The 14670-nt window shown below is 41.5% G+C and overlaps 1 protein-coding gene across 2 annotated transcripts in view; it reads left to right on the top strand.

Moving 5' to 3' along the window:
- APP (amyloid beta precursor protein) overlaps positions 1–14670 on the top strand; it is a 214084-nt gene that overhangs the window by 48859 nt on the left and 150555 nt on the right. The gene's annotated exons all lie outside the window — the stretch shown is intronic.

Below are 14670 nucleotides of genomic sequence, written 5' to 3'. Positions count from 1 at the left end.
TCTTACAAGGTGTTGGAGGGTCAACCTGACTTGCAGGGCTGCACTGATAGCTCGATACAAAGCTGCTCACACTGCACTAAAAGTTTGATAGAGTTATTTGAAGTCTTTGCAAATCCTTGCATTGACTTTGTTGCCTAGATTAGTATTTGGAGCAATAGCTTCACTTCAGTATAATGTCTCACTTTCATGAGTACTAAACAAATTAAAGCTTATCTCTAAAACAGTTACCCTGCTAAACAACAGAAACTGTTAAGCCACAGCACGTAGTAATAAAGGAGATTGCATGATAACATAATCCTGAAGATAAGAGCAGTTAAAGCTTTGATCTACTTTTTTCACTTGAAAATTTCCAGAACAGCAGGTGTGGCTCTGCAAGGCAGGAAGTAATCTCTCCAAGGATAAGCAAAAGCAATATGAGGTGCAAAGTTTTATTTATTTATTTATTCTTTCTTTGACAGTTTGAAAAAGCCATTGCATCAAGAAGTACTTGCTTGGCATGGTCAAATGATTCATTTATTTATTTATTAACTGTAGTCCGACTCAATGAATGTAGTTACTGTTGGAAAAAGAGCTACAAAAATCCTTTTAAATTTAATGTATTATATACTGCTCTTACTGCAAAGCAAGTAAATGAAGAAATATATGGTAAATTATTGTACTTCCTTTTAATATTAATTTCTTTGAGGATTTTGAAGAATTAGTAAATTGGAGGAGATCACAAGAACAGAAATGATTTGATTGTATTACTGCCACCTGAATGGGGATTACTGGCCTCATGATGACTCCAAAAGCACTGGTTCATGAAGTAATTAATATAAAAAAAATAAGTTTTTCTGCTTGGTACTATTCAGAGTGCTAATCTGTCACATACTGTTGTATTAAACATTTCTGATGATAGTCAAGTTGAGTTTGATGCCAAAGGCTGAGTTTGATAGTACTTGTAAAATTATATGTAAAGCCCCTTTCTTATTATTTTTTCCTTGAAGCCTTTGCTGGTTTTCCTACCCACAATGTCCTGTTCTTGAGACACTTTGAACGTGTCTAGTTGGATGCAGCCACACCCATCATGTTAATTAGGTGCCTCAATCAACAAGAAGAAAGGAGAGTAGACTTTCTTTGGAGATTGTGCCTCAGTGAGAATGGGGTGAAGCTTCAACAGAAATGAAATCCTGCTGTAGACTTTGGCTGTTTCTTCTTCTAGATCAAAGTGTGCTAAAAGCTTGAGGTGTGTGAAGTTCAGAGATCTCTGGAGAGGAGTTGGTGCTGATTGTGGTGAAAATGAGGGACATCTTTACAGACATGCACCCTTTCTCTCCCTGACACACGCATGTGATTGGAGGTAGAGTGAAGTCGATTTTGTATGGTATTTTGAGACTGCTGTACTGAGCTGGCATAGTTCAGATTTTTGCTAACAGAGTAATTCACCCAAGGTAGTAATCGGAGCTTGTCAAGTAGCTGTGTCGGGCTGACAGCAACCTGTTATGCAGTTACTCATTTTAAGTAGACATCTTTTTTGTGTGTCTCACGTTGAAAGGCTGATTCATACAGTGAATGGACTGAGAATCTTTGATGATACTTGCCCTGGCTGAGGTGGGTCCTGCCTTTGGGAACTTGGAAATCCACATCTTAATGGTGCTAGAGAATAAGGTCTTATGTGTATTTTTGTCTAAGTTTTGTTGGATGTGATTTGCCTTCTTGTTATGCCGTGGCAGTTTTCTTCCCTAGGGATTAATATTGCTGTGGTCAATTGAATTTGGAGCAATGTGAAGTGCTTCTATAGTTTCTCCATTTGGCAACCAACCTAATCCTTTTGAGTTTTTTTTTTTTTTAGAGGAGGGGGGAGGAGTATCTTTTTTTCTTTCTCCTGGATTTTGTGGAGTTGATGGACTCAGTCCTTCTGTTAGCAAAGTTGCTGTCAGGGTTCCCATTGACTTCAGTAGAACATGTGATATAAGGCCTCAAAAAATGCGTTGCCATCTGCGTGACAACAGACTGCAGGAGGAAGACTGCTGTCGAGAAAATGTTTAGCTGCTTTTTTGGTGGGGGGTGGAGGGCTAAGACACTTTGTTCTGTGATTTTACGTGCTCCCAAATTGCTTCTGTTAAATGTACATGTACAGATGCCTATAGACAACCCAGTGACTGGGGGGAACTTGATGCGCATCTAGACTCAGTGCTTGTGTGCTGAGCTAGAGCAGCTTCTGTGGGGACTTTTCTCCATGTTGGATCTACGATGTCCATTGCTCTACAGCAATGTTCATTTCTGCATTTAGCTATGAGGGAAGAAGTGGCTTGAAAGCTTGAGCCCCAACATCTCCTGTGCTGTATGAATGATGTGGAGCCTGTGAGCAGCGAGACTTGCTCCAGCTGTGAAGCCTGTCCCAAGATTTCCCCAGCTGCTTGTAGAATAGCTCATTCGTGCCATCATCCTGGGTGGGTGGTTGATAGTAGACACCCACAACAGCATCTGCTTTGCTATCTGTCCCCTTAATCCTCCCCCAGAGGCTCTCTACTGCATCATCCCTAACAGCAATGTCCATAAGGTCTGATCCCTCCCTTACCTACAGTGCAACGCCTGCCCTGCCTGTCCCTACTGAACAGCCGACAGCACTCCGGCTGTGGGACTCGTCCCACCAAGCCTCACTAACACCAATGATATTGTAGCTCTGGGAGTGGGCCAAAGCTTACAGTTCATCCCGTTTGTTACTCACGCTGTGTGCCAGCGTTGGTGTACAAGCATTTGGGATGTGCTCTTGAACACACAGTGCTCCCCAGAGCAGCAGAGATGCTCCCATTAGCCTTACCTCCCTCAGACAGGGCTGCACCAACCCTTGGCTGAACCTCAATGTTCATAATGCCGTCCCCCTCCCTGATCAGTCCTAGTTTAAGGCCCTTTTGGTAAGTCTTGCAGGTTACAAGCCAGGAAATGTCTCTCACATCAAGGCAGGTGGGTCCCATCAGGCCCCCAAAGACCTTGAAGACTCTTCCATGATTATCAAACCCAAAATTCTGGTGGAAGTACCAGTCTTGGAGCCAGGCACTGATGACCTGAGCTCACCTGTTTTGTTCCCTGTCTCTCCTGATTACTGGGAGGATTGAGGAAAACACTGTCTGTGCTCCTGAGTCCTTCTGTTGTCTCCCCCAGGGCCCTGAAACGCCTTGTTACAGACCTCGGGCTACCTGTAGCCATGTTGTCCGTACCCACTTGGAAGAGGAGGAGTGGGCACTAGTCTGAGGGCTGTATTATGCTCGAAAGCTTCCTGGTAACTGCCCTGATCTGAGCCCTGGGGAGGCAGCAAACTTCTCTGTGGATGGGGCCTGGAGTGCAGATGGAGCCCCTGTTCCCTGAGGAGGGAGCCACCTCCAACTTCAGCTTCTGCCATTTCTTCACGGCGCGGGTCCTGGAGCTGCGCGCGCTGTGAGGCCTTGAACTTGCCTCCACTCCTCGGTGCCCCTCACGCTGCTGCCTTTATCCTGATGCTGACCAGGCTTCACCCGGCACGCGGGGACTGCTGCTGCCCCCGCTGCCAGTACAAGTTTTGCTATAAGTTTTACCGTAAAGCGGCTTGATTTGCAACTGTATGAATGCTGCATTTAAAGGAAAGTAGGGACTGTATTTTTACAGGAGGACAAGCAATATCTGAAATCACTTTGTATTTGCTCTGTTTTTAACAGTATTTCAAGTATAGTCAAAGGTTGAAGCCCCTTTGAAAAGAGAAGGAAAAAACGTATTTTAACAAGTTCACAGATGAAGTATGTGTAGTTGAGAGGCAAAATTATTTTTCTGTAAAAATTCCGTTGTAGTTGTATTTTTTTCCTCTTAGTTACCACTAACGTTTAATGTAAGGATGCCTTTGTTGAACTGCAGGGGTGCTAATTTTATGATTTTTAATCCAAAACAGGTAAAAGCAGAGTCTGCACTCTTAACGTCTGAAGAAATAAAAGCTAGCTGGCTGTTTTTATTGTAGTCACAAAAGTGAACCTGGCACTGTCATCATTTAAAAAGCAGTTACAGAAGCATTTTGTGAATATTATGTTTCTTTGATACTTGAGGAGGTATGTGTTGAAGTAGCATAAACAGTGATGAGAGAGCTCTTTATTGTCTACCTTTTCTATAGAAATTATCTCAATTTTATTAAACATCTCTTAAAATTTGGAAAGAAGCAAGAATGTCCGAATAACTTACTATTTGATTGTATGCCAAGTATCATAACCAAATACTATCAGCATACTTTTAGTAAGACTTTTCTGCAACATTCTTGTGAAGTTTCTTACTGTGTCCATGATACATCCTTTCTTGCTGCTTCAGAGACGGGAGTACACCAAAGTGTGCCGTTTTGAATTCCAGACTCAGGACTTTTCTTCACTGTCCTGTTTCTTGAGCAGATGAATGAACGTGGAGCTTGCTTTCAGAACTGTCTTCTCTCCAGTCTTTTTCTGTGCATAGTCACCTTTTTTGCAGCAGTGTCAGCATGAGTGGAACAAACTGTTAGGTAGCCTTGATGTTAGTTAAATGAGTACTTCTTTACTGCTGTATTTTCATGCTATGCTTTACTTGATGTGGGGGAACTGCCCCTTGGAGGTAATGGTAGTGCAGCTGAGAATATCAGTTGTTGTGTCAGTTGTCATCTTCCTTCTGGTTTTAATTTCAAATCCATAATTTGTGAGTGAGGGCTGCAGGCTCTGCAAGATTCATTTGCTTATTTGAGTATGGTATCAGAATTTCATTTCTGAGAGGGTATCTCAAGTATGACACAACTTACCTCACTCTGACTCTTATCTAGGTTTTGTACAACAAGAACTTTGCTGGTGAAGTGTGGCAGGTATACAAACAGTAACCTCCTTGGATGTCTGTTGTAGAAAAAGAAATGGTGAGGTTTTATGTTATGGTAAAATACCATACTCAGGTGATGACCACCTCATTTCTTGCTTTGCTGTCAAACTGGCAGTCGGTCACCTTTGGAGTCCAGGGTGCAGCTTGATGGGGAGAGGCACTGGCTGACAGCCTTTCTTCTTGAAACAAAGATGGCTCAGAGCTTCTTCTGTTAAATACCCACAGGATGTCATTCATGGGTTCAGGATGCTGTTTTATTTCTTTAGTAACTACGGTAATCAGGAGGAAATTAGGATTAGCGGGTTTTCAGTCTGATTCAGCAACTGGAAATAAAGGAGCAAATTGGTTTACTCATAAATCCAAATTTTTACATGTTTCATGAACAAATCTACAAGGTTTGTTGCAAAGACATTTGCAGGTGGCAGCTGTTACATATTTCTACATACCCTTTTTCCTCTACCCTGTTCCCCGGGAGATTTGAAATGTCATGAAGCAGAATGAGAGAAATAGTAAGTGCAATTTTTGAATAAAAGTGAATATTGAATGATCTGGGAAGCCATAATACTTCGATAGTTAATGATGATATCTTAATATCCCATCAGACATTAGCTTTCAATAATGCCTTGTGAGCTTCATCAAAGGTATGAGCAATAGTTGCTGTTACACATGCATCAGAAATTACACCATGTTACATACAAGTTGCTTCCTTAGCAAATTGCCTTCTCCACGTGACCTGCTGAGGCCTCCATTGCTTTCCCTACAGAGCTATTCCCTGTACTACTTTTTTTTTTTTCCTTTGGCAACAAAAACACATGAAATGAATTTCTGCTGAAATCCAAGCAATGTTTATAACATTGTTTTTAGCATCCGTTTTATTTTTCTTAAACAAAGTTCATCACTGTTTTGGGGAAGAACTTTGAAAATTTTCAAAATTCAGATTTTTTAGTATACTTGTTTTAGAAACTGAGCATTTCTTTGGATTATTGGTTTCCTTTTTTTTTTTTTTGTCTGTTTTCCCTAACTCAATAGAAATTGGTTAGTAGAAGTTCACAGAAAATAACAGTAATTAAAGGGGGGGAAAGGGAGGAAGAAGAAGGGGAAAAAGGAGGCAAGTGATGTGGAAGCTTTCTAGTCTCCTACATGTAATTTCCAGACTCCTAAAGTGTTTCCAATAGTATGTATCTCAGTGTTTTTTGTTTTGTTTTGTTTTGTTTTTTAAATGGGGGATAGGTAGATATTATAAAACGAAATCCTAAATAAGTCCAAGCTGAATCAGCTTATTCTACTTTCAAACTGTGACAGGGCATACTGTGATACCAGAATTTGTTGTACACATTTTTTGGAGCATTCTCATTTTATGGTGTACCCTATTTAAACTGACGCCTGCGAAATGCAAACAGTGAATGAACTTCTGTGTTGGTGGCTGCTCCAGATTGCAGTTCCCTTGAATACGTAGGGCTTCGGAAGCACACAGCAACAGTTTTGATAAGATGAGCATTGATGGTAAACTTCATTTAATCTGAAATACAGTTAGTATTGGTAACAGAGGTAATAAATGCCTAATTTATCTTCAGTCATGGTCTTTTCCATGCTGGTGTTTTAAGAGAGCAGTTTACAAGCAAGAAACATTACCGAGTGTTTTCTGTTGATGTACTTACGATGTCTTCATTCTTCGTGTTTAACTTATCAGTTTTTTAAGGTAAAGTGTATTTTAGCCTATCAGGTAGCTTGATAGTTTCTAGGTTGCAAATTTCCCTACCTTTTTCTGTGTTCCTTTCATTGCAGAATTAAGCCAAGCTGAATGCATGGTTTTCTTGTGTTCTGAATGATGGAGTATAACCAGTATTTCAGAATGTGCCATTACATTACTACTTCATATTCTTCATAGTAGGCCCTGAAGTTGATTTCATAAAAAGGGAAATCACATCCTTGTTTGTCTCTTGGGGCATGCAAACAACTGAATCGAGGCTCTTAGTTTAATAAATCACCCGTTGGCTAGTTCCGCAGTAAACTCAAGAATGCATAAATTAATTAGATTATTAGAAATGAGTTCCCAGGCCTGCTACTTTGTGACAGTTCTTGCATGGCCCCAAGGACACCGATGACATAAAGTAGGTCGTTTTGTAAGCAATGGAACCCGTTGGAGTTCAATAGAGAACAATTATATTTTTTTCTCAAGTATATTTTCATAGCTGCTGCTTGGGTTTGTCATATCCTATAGCATACTCAACACACAGAATTAACAACCCAATCAACTATAGCCATGTATGTTCCCATCTGACAAAAAGATATGCGGTTTCTTTGGATGAAGCTTGTAAAACTAGTCCGGGTAGGTAATTTGGTGATACAAAATGGGTTGCAGCCTGTTAATGTTGAAGATTTATTTTTTTTTTTAATGCAGGAGAGAAGGAAACTGGCTTTCTACTGGTGGTGACTTCCACAGTGCTAATAAATTGCTTAACTGAGTGCTTTCAGAATACCACCCTGTCTTCGGGCAGAAGGTCTGACTCCTTCCCTACCGTTCCTTTCTGAAACATATCATACATGAGATGAAATAGTGTTGTTCCATCTTCATGATGATAGTATAACAAAATAGAAAGGTTGGACTGACTTTTTGCCTCTTTTTATTTTTTCTTTTTTGAAAGAAAAGGCACTATGCATTGCCTTCTTCCCACTGACATGTGCTATGGGAGCGATGGCAGCCTGTAGGAGAATCCCAGAAACCAGACCCAGGCTCTCTAGCTGCTTGTACTGTCCCACCTTGCTTTACATGGTGATGCTGTGCTCCTCGCAACCCTTAAAGAGGTAATGGGAAGGATGAAAGTTTGTCTTGTGCCTGAAGAAGGAGATTTTTTGGCTTTGGAACTACTGGCTGCCAGGTTTCCCCTCTTGGGGGGTTTGCTGTGACCCATGTCATGGTCAAAAGCAGTCCTTATCCTTTGTACATGATGTGTGACCTGGAGATGAAAATACTCTGATAAGTGAGGTATGCTACTGCCTCACAGCTGTGATACTTAACCTTACTCCTGCAGAGATTAAATTTCAAAACCAAAAAGGCTGAAAACCAAAACTATTGCTTCTAGTGATGCTGTAGAGTAACAGGCAGGTGTAGTCACCATTTCTGTTTGTGCTTGAGCAGAGTAACACAGAACGGGCTTCAGGTGGCCTGGCAAAGCGGGCTTTGGCACCTCTGTCTGAATAAAGGTTTCTCCCTGCAGAGACATAGAGGTGTTTGTCGCATTTAAATGAGAGTAAGTGCTGAAGGTGGATGGGCAAACAGCTTACAAGAGGCCATGAGTCTAACCCTGTTTGCTCTGAGGTTTTGTAGTTTGACCAGCTGGATCTCCTCCATAAGTATACAGGAGAGGCTTTGCAGACCTGGCGCGGTACACAGAATTTCTGTCAGGGCTAGGAGTTTTGGTTTGGTTTTCTTATTGCATGCAAACATATTTGTGTTGCAACATCAAGGACTTGAAAGGCGGTGAGGGGTTGACCAGGCAGGCTTGTTTCTGGTCCCATATGCTTCTGCTTTCCCTGTGCAGAGGAAGCGCTCAGAGGAAGACAGTGTGGGAGCATGCAATTAAGCCTCTGCTAAAGCATGCAGCCCTGTGTGTGAATTAAGGTTGAGCACACTACCTCAAGTCTGGCAGGTTTTTTGAATGCTTTAATTATAAGATAAGTGGCAGTCTTCTGTGAAAATTCAGTTAAAAACACATTGGGGATTTTTAGGAGAAGGGTTCATGTACCTATGAAGCTGCTTGCAGGCAAACCAACCCAAGTGGCCAGTGAACTAAAAACAGCTCATGGCTTTTTACCACTCTCAGTACCAAAAGAGCTTGGGATACTATACAAGATCTTATATAAACCCTGCTCACAGAGAAAAGCAGTGAAGGCTTGTTTTCATGACCAAGAGTGAATCAGCAGAGACGTCATCCTCTTTCCCTTCTTTGCCCCCATCTCCTCTCCCAGCTTCTGGATAATGCCTGAAAGGTTTGTCATCTACCCTCTCCACCCCCAAAACACACACACACACATATCTACCCCCCTCCTTTTTTTTTTTTTTTTTTTTCCTTTTTCCTCTTTAAGATAGGGTCAGTAATGACAGTCACTGGATTTGCATACTTGGAGAAAAAAATGAAGAGGTTTAAAAGATGCTTTGGAAACTGCACCAGTACAACTGGTTCTGTGTTTATTTGCTTTTCCTTTTCTCAACCTCATCAAGCAAGCGAAGGGCTTCCTTGGGCCACAGAATAGCATGAAAAACTGGGATACTCGACAGCCATACAGTTTTGCTTCTTTGAGGAAGCATCCGTGTGGCTGAGAAAGCTGAGGCAGAGTGCGGTCAGGTATGAGGGAGCAGGGCTGAACCTGGCAGAAAACACAAGGCTTCGTTCAGTGTTGACTTGTACAAGTGTGCTGGGCTGAAGAGGTGAAGATCCTCGGCCAAGTGGCCTCTGGGGCCACAGGCCTGTGTTATACAGTGTGTTTGCTGTGCAACCACGGCAGTACCACAGCGTGTGCAGTGCTACTGGCAGGGCAACCATTCCTGCTTTTACTCGGCAATGAGAGTTCAGATTTCATAACCTTCCGTGAGGATAGGCTCGCTGGGACGAGAACAACACTGTTTCTGCATAACACCGCTTTGAGGAAAAGCAAAAAAGACAAGGAGGTGGTAACTGTGAAATGAGCAAGCATGGCAACGTACGGTTCATTTCCCATGAAACACAACAGCTGCTGCCTGCAGATTTTGGCCCTCGGGGGCTGCCCGGAGTAGTCAACTTGACCACACGTAGCAGGGCCTTGGTGTCAGCCTGCTGAAATCTTTCAAAACCTTGCTTGGCATCATCCCCTCCTGGCAGTTCAGGACAGGGATTATGCCTGTGTCTGTGACAATCCAGTGTCCATGTGGGAGGACTGATGGATTCACTGTGCTTTGTGGTTACAGTGACCATCGGTTCACCTGGCAAGTCTACAGGTCTAATCAAGAGGTAGGGCTAGAGCAGATGCACTGAAAGCATGGCTTAAAAATCATAACCGGGGCCACAATTGCTGACCAAACAGGGAAAAAGTAGGATAGCTGGCTGAAATGAGTAGGAGCATAAAGGTAGTAAGTCCTTGTAGTTACATCTGGTACCAACATGTTCAATAAATTAGCTTTTTTTCTTCCTTATTTTTTCAAGGAGTTCAAGAGAAGGTCTTTCCACAGCAGTTTGTGAGGCCCATGTTCTTTTTCTAATGGAGGTTTTTAGCTTTGACATTTTTTTCAACCTTCAAGTTACATAACTATGCAGCAGAAAATACAAAAAGTGAATAGCAAAACAGAAAAGCTGAGTCTTCAAAGCCTCTTGCTGCTGAAGGCCTGAGCCTGGGTTTAGGTATTAATTGATAGAAATCCAAAATTACCCTATACCAAGATCCTCCATAGTAATGTAGAAAAGTAGTTGTAAAAAAAACAACAGTAATAAACTAGAATATTTTGACCTGAGATGCGTAGTAACTTGAATCTGCGCAGCTGCCTGTCGTGTAGATACCCTGCTCTCAGTCTCACAACCTGTATTTCATTCCAGTTTGGCTGTGCTTGTGTAATCGCTGCTCATGTGATGCCACTGCTGTTGCTGTTGGTCTGGGACAGTTGGGAACCTGCGATGTTGATGCTTCAGAAGCTGTAGACTGGAAAGCTTGCAGAAATACTGGACGCACGGAAATAATTGTCATGTGCTTCCTCTGAGCGTGCCAAACTCTTGCAAATGAGCGTGGCGTGTCTGCTCATCGCACGTTGACTTCAACGTCCTGCTGCGTCAGGTGTTGTCACACAGAGTAAAAGGCAGATCTAGAAAGTAAATGTGTGGTGTAATTTAAGCCAAGGTACTATGTGCAGGTACAGCAAACAACTGAAGGATTTGGGGAAAAAAAAATAAAAGGAAATGATAATAAGAAAATGTATCTACTTTTGACTGATGATTGGTGGCAAGTTGTGGCAGACTAATAAACATTTCTGATTTGAAGGAGTCAAAATTCAAATTGATGTGGGATACACTTCAGAGAAAAATACTGAAATGATTAATTAATGGCAAGTGATTACAATATGATAGTTTTGCACCTTAAACAATTATTTTTGCCTCTTGCCATGGTTCTCTGCAGTCTTAAGCTGTTGGTGAAGATGGATACCAGTTACTAATTAAACTTTACTTTAAATTTGTTAGTCTAACATACTGTTGTTTTTTTTCTGTTCACATTAATGTGTAATACCACCTTGTATTTTACAAAGAGTGTGTGTACATGTGTTTATGTGCAAGTGTGTGCCCATATGTTTTCAGTTTAAGTGTTGTCATTGATGGAGCATACTCATGATGGAGGATCATGAAGTAACTCAAGGCATTTGAGACTAAAACTGAATTCTGCTCTCTCCCCTGTGATGATTTTGCTTTTGAAATATGTAGGAAAAGATCCTTAAGCTCAAGCAGATCTCAGAATAAATCTGTAATGGTAATTCCAACTATACATGTTATGATAGCAATTCAAGATTTATATGTAGTGATTTCTACAGTTATTGTTATCTTAGTTGCATAATTAAAAAATAAATAAAAAAGAAATGGCTCCACTAAAATCCTAATCAGCTAACATTGTAAACCTTTCAATAATTTAATGGAATAATTTGATAAAAGAAACAATACTCTGAATGGTCACAATTACTTTAGAGATGAGGGAGGTAATGAATAATACCAAGAGATGAAATCCTCTGCTTTTGAATAGAAATGTCTTTTAGTGTCAGAGATGACTGTCTCGTATGATTATGCTCAAGTATTACTTCAAGGCTGCACCAAGCTAAATGGAGTTTGTTCACTTTTGCCAAGCAGATATGGCTGAATGAAACTGCTTCGTTACTAAAATCATCTCCTCCACCTCCCAATTTCTTCACTTTTTTCCTCTTCCCCATCTGTTTTAAGATACCAAATCTGTTGAATAACACGTATTCAATGAGGTTATTATAACACTGTCACAACTGTATCATCAATACCTTTGTGTGATCAAAACTCCTTTTATTGAAGGACACTCACATTTTACTTCTAAATCCAAACGTCATCAGACTTCAGAGTGGTGAACGTAACCTCTCTGTGTCACCTTAAAGTTTGAAGAGGCTGAGTGCAGAAGCGTTTGTTTGTTTTGCTTCTGAAGTTAATTTAAGGAAATTTACTGATGAAAATTGACATAAGTAATGATCTAACTGTAAATTTCCATTGCCAGTTAAAAATTTTAGATTGTTGACCTCTTCCTTCCACCACTTTTAAAATGTGTTGAAGGAATGGCTGTGCAACAAGTTGTGATCAAGTTGGAAGCTTTCGATGTCCTGTAATTTTCTAAAGCTACCCACTCTGACTGTCTAGAGGGAACAATGGCTCATTAGGGACACTATAAATAAATATGAATCCCGTTTTTCTATGCCACTAAGTAGGTCCCACTTCAATTCAGAGCAAGTGTCTTACATAAGTCTAGTTAGGGGAACTTTCGTCAGTGCATGCCAATTACTGGCGTTAACCTATTGATAATGACACTCAAAGCCTGTTTTCTCATGTGAAGGGTGGACAGAGCTTTGTGTGAACCGTCAAAGGAAATTAGGAATTAGGTAACTGATGTAGGAGCAGAAGAAGAGGCTTCTTTGTATTTCTTCTTCCTTGAGTCCTTTGGACAAACTGTTAACTCCTTAGAATTTGGTCTGCTGTACAAACCAATAGTTAAAATGATGGTTCAGGGACCTAGTGAAAATAAAAATAGTACGTTAATTCCTCCCCCAGCCAGCCTTGCTGTTTAAGATGGTGTAAGACTCTGCAGTGATAGTTCAGCCTTACTCATTAGCAATTCACCTCAGGAAAGCAGCTAAATGTGTCTTTGTTCTCAAGTGTCAGGATTCAGTTTCCAGTCATTTTAAAGCTTTGTACATGTTCTGTGGGTACACAAACTGTTTAGAGTTTTTTCTTAATGTCATTTCTTTTCACATTCTGGTCCAGCTGTTTTGACTTTTTTTTCTAATTTAAGAGATTTACTTCCTCATGCGTGACGAGGGGCACAGGGACACTTAACCCTGAGAAACGTTCAAATGGCCCTCGTGAGAATGTGTCAGTGACACCGTGTGCTGTATCACGCACGTGGTTTGTGCCAGCATCCGATGTTACGTGCCTGTGGGCTGTAATTAGTGCAGCATCTGGGGAGGTACAAACTTGGGAGACTGTAGGGTGATGATGATGATAAAGGTGGTGTCCGAAGAAAAGCAGATCTTTCGATTTTATCTTCCTCATTATCTCTTGAGCTAGCCATGGTGCCTTGCAGTGTAATGTTTTCACAGCAGTTGAGGTGTGAAATTTCCCACCGTGGTGAAATCCTAATCCGTTCTTGCAGTGCTGGAACAAGAGTCCAGCACAAGCATGTGCAGACCTGTCTGGTGGAAGTGGGGAGGCGAAGGCAAAAGATAATGAGGTTGAAGAGGACAGGGGAGCTTTCATTTAATTTGCAACCTTGCTGTTTCTGTTCAGAATCCAGTATGTGAAGCACAGGGGGAGCAGTACGATCTTCTGGAGCTGCTTTCTAAAAGTGTATCGGGAATGTTTTGTTTGTAATGCGGGTGGTCACCTGCTGCAGAGCAAACAAGAGAACCAAGCAAAGCCAAACCTTCTGAACTTGGGGAGACTTTTCTGTAAGTTTTCAGTTCTACTCTGTGGGCTTCATCTGAAGTCTAGCGTGCTGGGTTAGGGTAGAAGACTGCACGTGACACCTCCATCGTAGTGAGCTGAGGGGGCTAACGTGGAAAAAACATTTCAGATAACTCCTGTGATGTGCGTACGTCTGATAAGTATCTGATTAAATAGTGCTGTTTTGTAGTACAGGCAAGGCTGGCATTCAGTCTTCTCAGCATAAAGTACAGTTTTTAGGTACTGTGTTTCTTTCTCTAACTGGTATTTTCTTCAGCATTGCTATTGTGCCTGGCCTTGTTTTGTGTGATAATCCTTTCTTCTCAGTGAGGGCTGCAGAGGTTCTTACGGTGATTTTCCAAGCATTGGTTTTGGACTTGCAGAAGTCACCCATTTTGACCTAGCTCTCTTCAGTTGGGATTATATTCTTTTTCTTGCAGATGGCCCCAAAAAAATCTTCCAGTTAGCTGCTTTTCCACAGGGTTGTTTGTATTTTCCTTCTCCGTTGGTAGGTATGAGTGGGCTGAGTTTTCAGTCTGCCCAAATCCTCAGATTAGACATACTCGGAAATTGGTCAAGACTGCTTGAGGAAAGGTGAAGGAAAGTTAGTCCCTTCTGAGTCTGATGTTAGGGCTGGCAGACGGCTGATGGGAAAAATCAAAAGTACAAGCCATAGGCTATGGTAGCAAATAGGGTGGTATGGGGAGAGTTGGGAGCGTGGAGTGAAGCAGCTGGGGCTGAGCGTCACACTGAGCACATTTTGCAGGTTTTGCTTTGGTTGTATGGAGTAACATCCATTAATGGCTGGGAAGGTGTTTGATGTGCTTCTGGAGTACATCCTCTGCTTTGGTTTTATCCATTAGGAATCTAGTTTGCCTGCTCTGAAAACCCTCCACAGCATGAACCTCAGCATTGCTAGAGGTAATGTGCTTCTCATGAGCTGAAAAGCTCCTAGAGATGCTCTCTGTACAAGGTGACTGCGAGGTGGGTATGCACAAAAGATCAGCGGCTAAGACTTGTCCAGAAAATTGGCAAAAGAGGCCAGAGGAGCTGTTACTGACAGTAAAATAATAATTAAAAAAGGTGTCTATGTTTAAAGGACTGAGGTAGATGAAAAAGGCAAGTATGTAGTTTGATCAAAGCTGTGGCTTCC

This window comes from Aythya marila, assembly GCF_965140915.1.
Source record: "Aythya marila genome assembly, chromosome: 1".
Classification (NCBI taxonomy): Eukaryota; Metazoa; Chordata; class Aves; order Anseriformes; family Anatidae; genus Aythya; species Aythya marila.
Note: the sequence above shows the minus strand (reverse complement) of the source record. Positions and strands in the feature narration are given on the sequence as shown.